Consider the following 8,582-nt stretch of genomic DNA (forward strand, 5'->3'; position numbering starts at 1 on the left):
ACATCCACTTATCCTTTGTGCAAGTACATGTGTGCATCAAATACCCCAGCAGTAGTAGATGGTCATTTTGTAGCTTAAAAACAGAACTGAGACAAACTCAAATGACCTGCTGCCCATGCTTGGCAAACATGGTGGGTGGGGAGAGGCACCCACACCGCCTGGCCGAAGGCCCTGACCCAGCTGGCAGATCACCCCGCTGCCCAACACAGGAGCAAAGAGACAGGGCAGGCGGCCCTACCTGGGCAGGAGCATCAGCAAGAAGTAATACATCCAAGTACAGCCCAGCTGAGCTGCCAAAACCAGAGCAAAACAGCAGCAGCATTGCAGATACCATAAGGATATGGATGCCTGGTGGCTTGGGTATCTTTTGTATCAATTGACAAGTTATAACTGTGATTATGTCTACTACCATGGGATGCTATCACCCTAGTACTACAATTGCTCACCACCGCTACGCTGTCAATAAAAATGCTTCTCCAGATGGCTATTCAAAATAGGAGCTTGGTTTAAACGTTCTGAATTGCTTCTGGAGTAGCCTTTCTCTTCCTCTCTTGACATGAGAGCACCAGCCTACCAATTTCAGCCCTCGGACTGCACACTAAATTTAGCCAATGGGCTGGGAGACACTTTTATGCCTCTTGGGCAAAATGCCAGGCATTGTCTTTCAAGATTTGCTGCAGAATCATATATATATATATATCTCCAAATATACATCTGCATAAAACTAGGAAGAGATGAGTCTTCTATTTAATAATTGATACTCAACCTCTGATGCTTATTGGGCATGGGTTTAGCTGGATGTCTGGAAAGTGCATTGCAATTGTTAGACAGCTAAACAAAACAACTCCAAAAATAGAGCTTTTAGCATCTAAGAAAAGCGTGTTGATGTAGTGCCTTGGAGTGCTATAGTCTGTCTGGTCTGGGTCATTCTAACCTTGAATATTGCTGTGTACACAGGAACATGAATATACTCTCTGGTAGGAGGAAGCTGAAGGAACGTGTTACCCAGTATTTGTGCAACATGAATTACTGTATAACATTAACATTCCATTTAATAACAGTTGACAACACACGAGGCCAGTCAAAATTAATAATAAAGGATAATATTCTGGAAAACAGGTGCTGCAGTTGATAACTAGTTCTGTTATATGAAAGCATATGAGGAACTAGGAAGAATTTAAATGTCATTAAATGATGGCATGAAAATGTTTATGGAGTGGAAAGAAAAAAATCTGCAGCAGTAAGCCATAAGAGAAAACTAAATCAAGAAAGTCGCCTTTTATGTGAGTTGGACCAGAAATATGTTCAGTGTCATTCTCAGGTTGAGTATGAAAAAGATAATGGGTTGCTCAAGAATATAATACTTATATGAATAACCAGAATTACTACAATAACAGAAGACTTGATGCTGACACAAGATTTAATGAAATCTAATATGTTATTTGATTTATGTGAGAAATGAAGAAGCTGTAAGCTTTGGGAAATTTTATGTATAAATAGCTTAAGCACATACTATATATTCCTCATGCATTCTCACTGTTGCCACAAGCTTGTGTTAAAAGCACTGCTTGCCCTGACCTGCTCTGTGATTTTGAGCAACTTGTGTCACCTTACCTGCTTCTGTTTCCCTATCAGTACAATAGAAATAGTAAATCTTTCCTATCTCCTTTCTTATGCCTGGTCAAACTACAAGCTAAAGCAAGATTTGCCAAAATATTATGTACCACTTCAGTAACACCGGTAGCCATAAACTTGCTGTAACTGGCTAAGTTTGACTGATGTGTCATTGAATCAGTGTAAACTCTCCAGACCAAACCATAAGTAATAAATAATCAAAATACTTTTTTCTGCGTGTGCTCTTACAAACCTGTGTCCTACTCCTATAATAGCTCATAAGCTTTTGTGTGAGAAATCATGCTGATATACCATGAAGAGTCAATGTAACTCGTTTTCTCACCATGTAGTTTACCACGTCTCAAGACTATTTCTTGTTATTTATGAATTCATGCATTTTAAACACTATTCTGCAAGCCTTCTGCAGGCAAGCTGCCCATTTGACAGAATCCCTCAGGTCAGTAAGCACTTGCTGTTGCACTTCTGCTGTTCCTCGGAATTTGTTGGTGCTCTGTAAGTCGTCTTTTTAGAGGTGATAAAATTGCAGGATTTAATTTTGCCTGTCCTTTTAAACAAACTCCACCTGACCGGGGAGCAGCCTGCTCCCTCCGAAGCTAGGTAGGCATTATACCATTCATTGCGTTAGCTGCCAGACTACTACAGCTATCAAATGCAAATTTGGCTTTATCTATAAGCTAAGCATCCAGAGTTATCAGCGCTTTGGAAAAGAATACGGAATGCAATCGTGCTCATCTTTATTCCTTAACATAAGGTGTGCATAAAATAGCAAATACTAGATCCTCCTTTCTTAGGGGACTGAAGGAACACAAAGCGTGTGCAACATCTCGGTGAGAGCACGGGAGCAGCCAGGAGCAGGTCAAAGCTGCGTGGTGGCTCTTGGTGGCAACGTTGCTCACAGGGTCACGGGGCAGCCGTGGCCTGTGCCCTGCTCAGGGTGAGGCAGCAAAGAAGGTAAAACTCTATTCTGGCATCTTTCATAGCTGCATTGAGGTCTATTTAAAAAGTCATACGCATTGCCTGTAGTATTGTGTTTTACAAAGTTAATAAATAGAAGTAGTCAGCACAGTTCTAAAAAAACCTGTACTATAAATTATATTTTTTTTACAATCTGAAGCCACTACAGTCTTATAGACACTCAGACAATGAAATTATTTATACCAAATTGTAATCAACAGGGATAAAGTTACAAGAGAGATTTTTTTGACCTGTTTTGCTGCACCTATGGAATCACTTGATTAGTGCTTTTCTGACACATTTCTAAACATGGAAAGAATACCTAATGACATGATTGATTTTTAGAGCATATTTTGGATAAGTTTACTTAGATTAATTACAGCTGTTATGGATCCGGAAGAGGAAGCTAAAATACATTCGTAGAGATGTCCTGTTAGACTTTGAAAATAAAATGGGAAAGACAAATTAATGTTGATTGAACAAAAGCATTTGAATTTTGTGTGGAAGTGAATTACTTTGATCATTAATGTCCTTTGATTCACTTCCTCTAAATAAGAAACTCACTCTATCTTCCAGATTCTCTATTCTAATGGCTTTTAAAAATCCAAAGTAATTCATTTTATAAAGGGGATAAAAAGGGAAGAATCAAGTCATGTTTCCTCATGCAAAACTATAAAATCATTCAGGACTTTATATACATACTGAAAGAGAAGACTCATATCAAAGAAACTGACTTTTCCACTTGCTGTTTTCCAGTAGGACAAAATTAGTGGTTTATGGGCTAAAATTTAGTTTGGCCCATCGGAATAGTAAAATAAGATTTTCTGCACCTACTAAACACAGAAGTCAGATGTTTTACTTATATTATTAACTTACAAGGTGAAGGCTGCTTAGGAGAGATTCAGCAAATACATAAAGCTTAAGTTAAAGAGTTGATTCAGGGCAGATACTAACTCCGGATGTTAAATGGTATTATTTGTAGAGATTCACAAAACCCGCTGTTCTCCAACTGGTAATGCCTGCCGGTGCATAGGTGGCATCAGTGAGGATGCATATAGAACTACAGTAAACACTGCAGTAAGCAGCAGAAAATGCAGACAGCTTTCTTCCATGGAAGCAGCAGTCAGAGGAGGAGGAGAATATTTTCTGTGCCTGTGAAGTGTGCAGTAAGCCACTGCAACCTAAATAGTATCAGTAATACTGGTAACAGCAACAGCTTCCACAAATACCTTATTTCACAGTAATTGACAAAATGTTCTCCTAAATTGACAGGCACAGACTTTTCCAAAGTAGGGTGGATTTCCATGGCATTTGTTTTGGACCAGTCTAGTGCACTGTGAACCTGGAAAACAAATGTGATGATGGCCTTGAAGCCATCAGCAGCATTCAGTGTGGTGATACATTACCAAACATCTTACTGTTCATTATTAACCATCTCCTACTGTTCAGCTTGCATTACCCAATATCCTGCTTCTTTGGCATTGCATTAACACTCTGTAGAAATCCAAACTGAAGTAAAAATCCAGGCCACATTGTTAAAGCTCAAAGGGTTTGGGTACAGGTTGTCTCCACGCGTGTCTCATCTTCATAAAATCCCGTTAACACTTATGAAGCAGACAATGGAATTTAAACCTGTGAGAGGAGATGAAGATCTGGCTTATACAGCAGATGGTTTATGACAATGGTTTATGACTATGGAATACACTGCCCAAAAGGATTAAAGATATTTAGATATAGAGCAAGACTCATCTTTTTTATTTTAGCTTTCTCTGAAAAGCAAGTCTCATTAAAAAAATAAGTCTAAAATAATGTAATACAAATGGAGTTGAGGTTAAAGGAGAAAAAAAAAATAATTTTGTGATGCAGTTCCTCTGAAAAAAAATTAATACTGCTCTGTGTTGAAAATAGCATATTAAACTAAACATTACCAGTCTGACCTGTACAGCTCCTTATAGGTGAATTCCTGTGATCCTGAACCTGCAAGAAGACTGGAAAAAAGCACGAAGTCCATTTTTTTGTATAGACATGAGAAGCAGATAAAGAGCAAAAGATAAATTGTCTTTACTTTGCTGTGTCTGCTGAGTCTTAGCAGGAACACTCCACTAACTTTGTGCTAGGTATACTTAGACCCATCAAGAGGCAGCACATAGGACCTTGAAGCTGAGGATTTAGCAGAAGAAAAAAAAAATAATAGAATTTAAATGGATTAAGTGGATGGTGGGACTCAGGCAGAAGGAGGTGGAGATAACATTAGCTATTTAGTAAATGGGAAGAGTGAGAGATGATAAACAGAGTCCTGAAGCCTCCACAGATTAAATTACCTATGTGGGAGGCAGCTGTGAATTACTGGGGAAGTGCAGGGACTAAAGGGATTTTTGTATTTGCTGGTGTAAGATAAGTTCTCTTCACGTGACACGGTCACAGTAGTGCAACTGCTTGGAGCTGTGTCTACCTGCATATGTATTATATAAGGACTGGGGAATAATTCTTAGCATGAGAAGGGAAGGAACCATTAGTATCTCACTAGAGACTCAATTAAATGAAAGAGAAAGGCTGCAGAAAGACCAACCTTAACATACATTGGAAAAAGTCATTAGTCACTGTGGAAAAGACAATTTGCTATGATGCAGACAATTGAAACTAGTCTGAAGAAAACCAAGAGAGCTGGCTATGCGGTGGATAGGCATGCTGCAAATATTGCTGGAAATCAATTACATGGATTATATCCATATTCATGGCATCAGCAGGTTTTCAATCTCGTTGCTGTACATCTCATTTTAAAATAATTTTGCAAAACTTTTCAGATCGATCTGTATTTCTCAAGTGGTAAGAATCTCTTTGGTGGCTGTGACTGTTATATTATCTGCCACAGTTTTTAAAATATGTTTATATTCTTCCCTATTGACAGCTAATCAAGAGGGTAATCACCATTGCCCTTCTAGTAAATCAAACTAACCAGATTAAAGCCAGCTTTATCAGAAGTTGTGTCAGGTTTTGTCAGAAAAAAAAATAGGAAATAAATTAATTTAAAATGAAAAAATGTGTCCCTATATTTAGTTGCTATATTAACTCCCTATATTAAGACACTATTTAGTGTCATGGCCATAATAGAGGACAAAAATGATTGTTTCTCTCCTTTGACAGGTGTTCCAGATTTCAGAAATCAATTGAAAGTCAAGTAGATGTTTTCTTCATTGCCTTTAAGGAAAGTAAATAGTTAAGTGACTGTTTTCAAGGCATTTTAAACTCATCCATATTTTCTCTTGCACTATATTCACAGCATTAAATTCACTGGAAGGGGATTAAGTGTTTCACTAGTAATTCAGAGTCTTATTACTGGAGGTAATAGCATTCCTGTGTATCAACTGCTCTATAATCCTATTGACATAAACCAAGTCAGACGTGACTAGTATACAAGTGTGCTGACCACAGCAGTTGTCCCAGCCTTATCATCCAGCAAGACTTTCTGCTTTCAGTAAGTTGAAATATTTGTCTTCAATAATTTCATACTTAAATTTTCTTCTTGATTTAACCCTAGCAGCCAAACAGTGTGTCTGTCCCTTAGCGTTGTGACAGCACTCTCAACAGAGAGTCACCACCACTAAATCTGCTACTAGCTTGTTAAGTAGCTGGCTTGATTCTTCTAAATGCTCCTTGAGATCCACCCACACCATGAAGAGTAATTCTCTCCAAATGAAATCAAATTATATTTAAATCGGCAAATTTAATTATGCCATGGCAATAGGTATTTTTTGAATGCCGTAGATGAGAAGGTTTAAATCAGATGCTCAGGAGGTAGGCGGTTGATATTGAAAAGGCAAAATGTTTGCTGTGTATGTACAGACAATTCTGAAACTGCCAGCCAAATCAGAAAGGAGGGATTTGCATTTGTACTTTTAATGAGAAATAGATTAGTAGAAGCTGTACAGTTAAAACAAAAATAAAACAATCACCATTTTAAGCCAAGCTGAGGAGTGCAAAAGCAGTGTAAGTTAATAAATAACAGCATCACAGGATGCTGACTGACAGCTTCAATATTGTCTCACTTAAACTGTGTCATAATTAGTTGGATAATTCAGCTTTCTAAAGAACATTATTAACTATATTAGAATTACAATCAACTCAGAAAATCAGATTCCTAAATATGCTGAAGCCAATGCTGGTTTTTATGCACAGCATCTGGGAGGGAGGAGGGATAATGAGCACAAGTTGAGTAAGGACAACACAAGACAAGTATTTTAGGATCCTAGACCCAGGTTTTCCTCAGCTTATGTTTGAACTGGAACTGTTTCCAACTCTACAACAGGGCAGGACCCCAGTACCAAAGCAGCCCCTGCCCCGGCTGTGGCTTCCCCAGGAATCGGCGTGGGGCTGGCCCGAGGTGCCGCGGGACAGTGGCAGCAGCATCAGCCCTCCTGGGCATGGAGTCAGAGGAGCATGTGTGTGTGTAATTATATTCATATTCTGAATATATAGCCAGATGACTCAAACTCATGTTGCTGCTCTTCCTAGGAGCATAGAAAATTTAGACCACACTAGTTGCCATGAAAAAAAAAAAAATCTGTCATCACGCTGCTTTGTAAGCAAGACACATTGTCACCTTCATGAAAATCTGCCTCATTAAGAATAACATCAATGTCACATTTTCATTTAATCCTAATGACTATGTAATATTAATTACAGTAGTTACAAAAACAAAACCCCAGAGAAGCTGGAATCTCAGTCACATCATTTTCACAGTTGCCAGGTACTTTCAGATTACTTTGCCCATGGGGAAAAAAAAAAAAGAAGAAAAAAAAAAAATCATTCAGCTGCTATTTTTGAGAAACAGTCATCATAAAATTCTGACAGTGAAGATCCTTCTATGTCAGGCTTAAGAAAAATAGCATTTCTTTTTAAGAATGACATTGCAGCAATTCAGTTTTGTGTGATCACACCTTGAAGTTGTCAATATATTGAACATACACATCAAATAATATTGTTCAGCATTGGATTAAATCATCCTGAGCTAATAAGCATGATTCTCAAAGTCAATGAGTTACAAAATAATATTTATTACTAATAGCTCAATGCTAATTTAAATCTGTGTTCTCTTTTATCTTTTGATACTTCAAATGTTTAATTTAAACTAGTGAAATAAACCTATTTTTTTGTTGTTTTAATCTGTTCAGATTGAGTTGGGCTCATAGTAGTTAGAAAAGTCTCAGTAAGTTGAGGGAGAAAAATTTTAATTGCCAATGACAGTGTGATTTTTTTATAGTTTTTCAAAAGGACAGGATACTTTGAGAGGAAGGCTTCCTGATGCATTTCAATTTTGTCAGTATTTACATCTTATTGTTATTTCTTTGTCCTTTTTGCTGCATTAAACAGATTATGTTTAGAGTAGAAGTTGAAGCAGAGGGGATGGTGTAACTCCAAGTATTTTCCCATACTGAAGTAATGAGCCAGATTAAAGAAGACACAAAGGTAAAAGTGGATGATAAACAGAATAAGCCATACTAATCATACCCTGTGTGGTCATCTGAAAAATATATAAAGCACCACTATCATGCCATTTTCAGAAAGGTTTTACATTAAAATTGGCATTTTAAAACCTCTTAGTGGATTTCATTTTGAAGTAACCTTCAGCTAACTTTCAAACTTCCACTTCTGTATTTTAGATAGAGCCGTGTTCTAGTGGCCTTTTCGCTTTAATCCTTACGTCTCACTGTGTGAACGAGTACTCTCAGAGTCCTGTTGGGCTACCAGTGTTTTTGAAGATGAGTATGCACCTGAGGTTTTGGATCTGGCTATGTACCCTACATAACCATGCATATATTTGCCTGGGGAGTAACACCTGGCATTTGTGAGTGTATATGTGTATTTGTGAGAGAGGAAACCGTGCAGACAGATTTAGTGCGTGCTCATCTACCACACAAAAATGACTGTGCATATGAGAAGCCAGGTTATTCATGAAAGGATACCTGTACTGAAGATACCATGGATAACTGTTT

The sequence above is a fragment of the Caloenas nicobarica genome, chromosome 4, assembly GCF_036013445.1.
Source record: "Caloenas nicobarica isolate bCalNic1 chromosome 4, bCalNic1.hap1, whole genome shotgun sequence".
Classification (NCBI taxonomy): domain Eukaryota; kingdom Metazoa; phylum Chordata; class Aves; order Columbiformes; family Columbidae; genus Caloenas; species Caloenas nicobarica.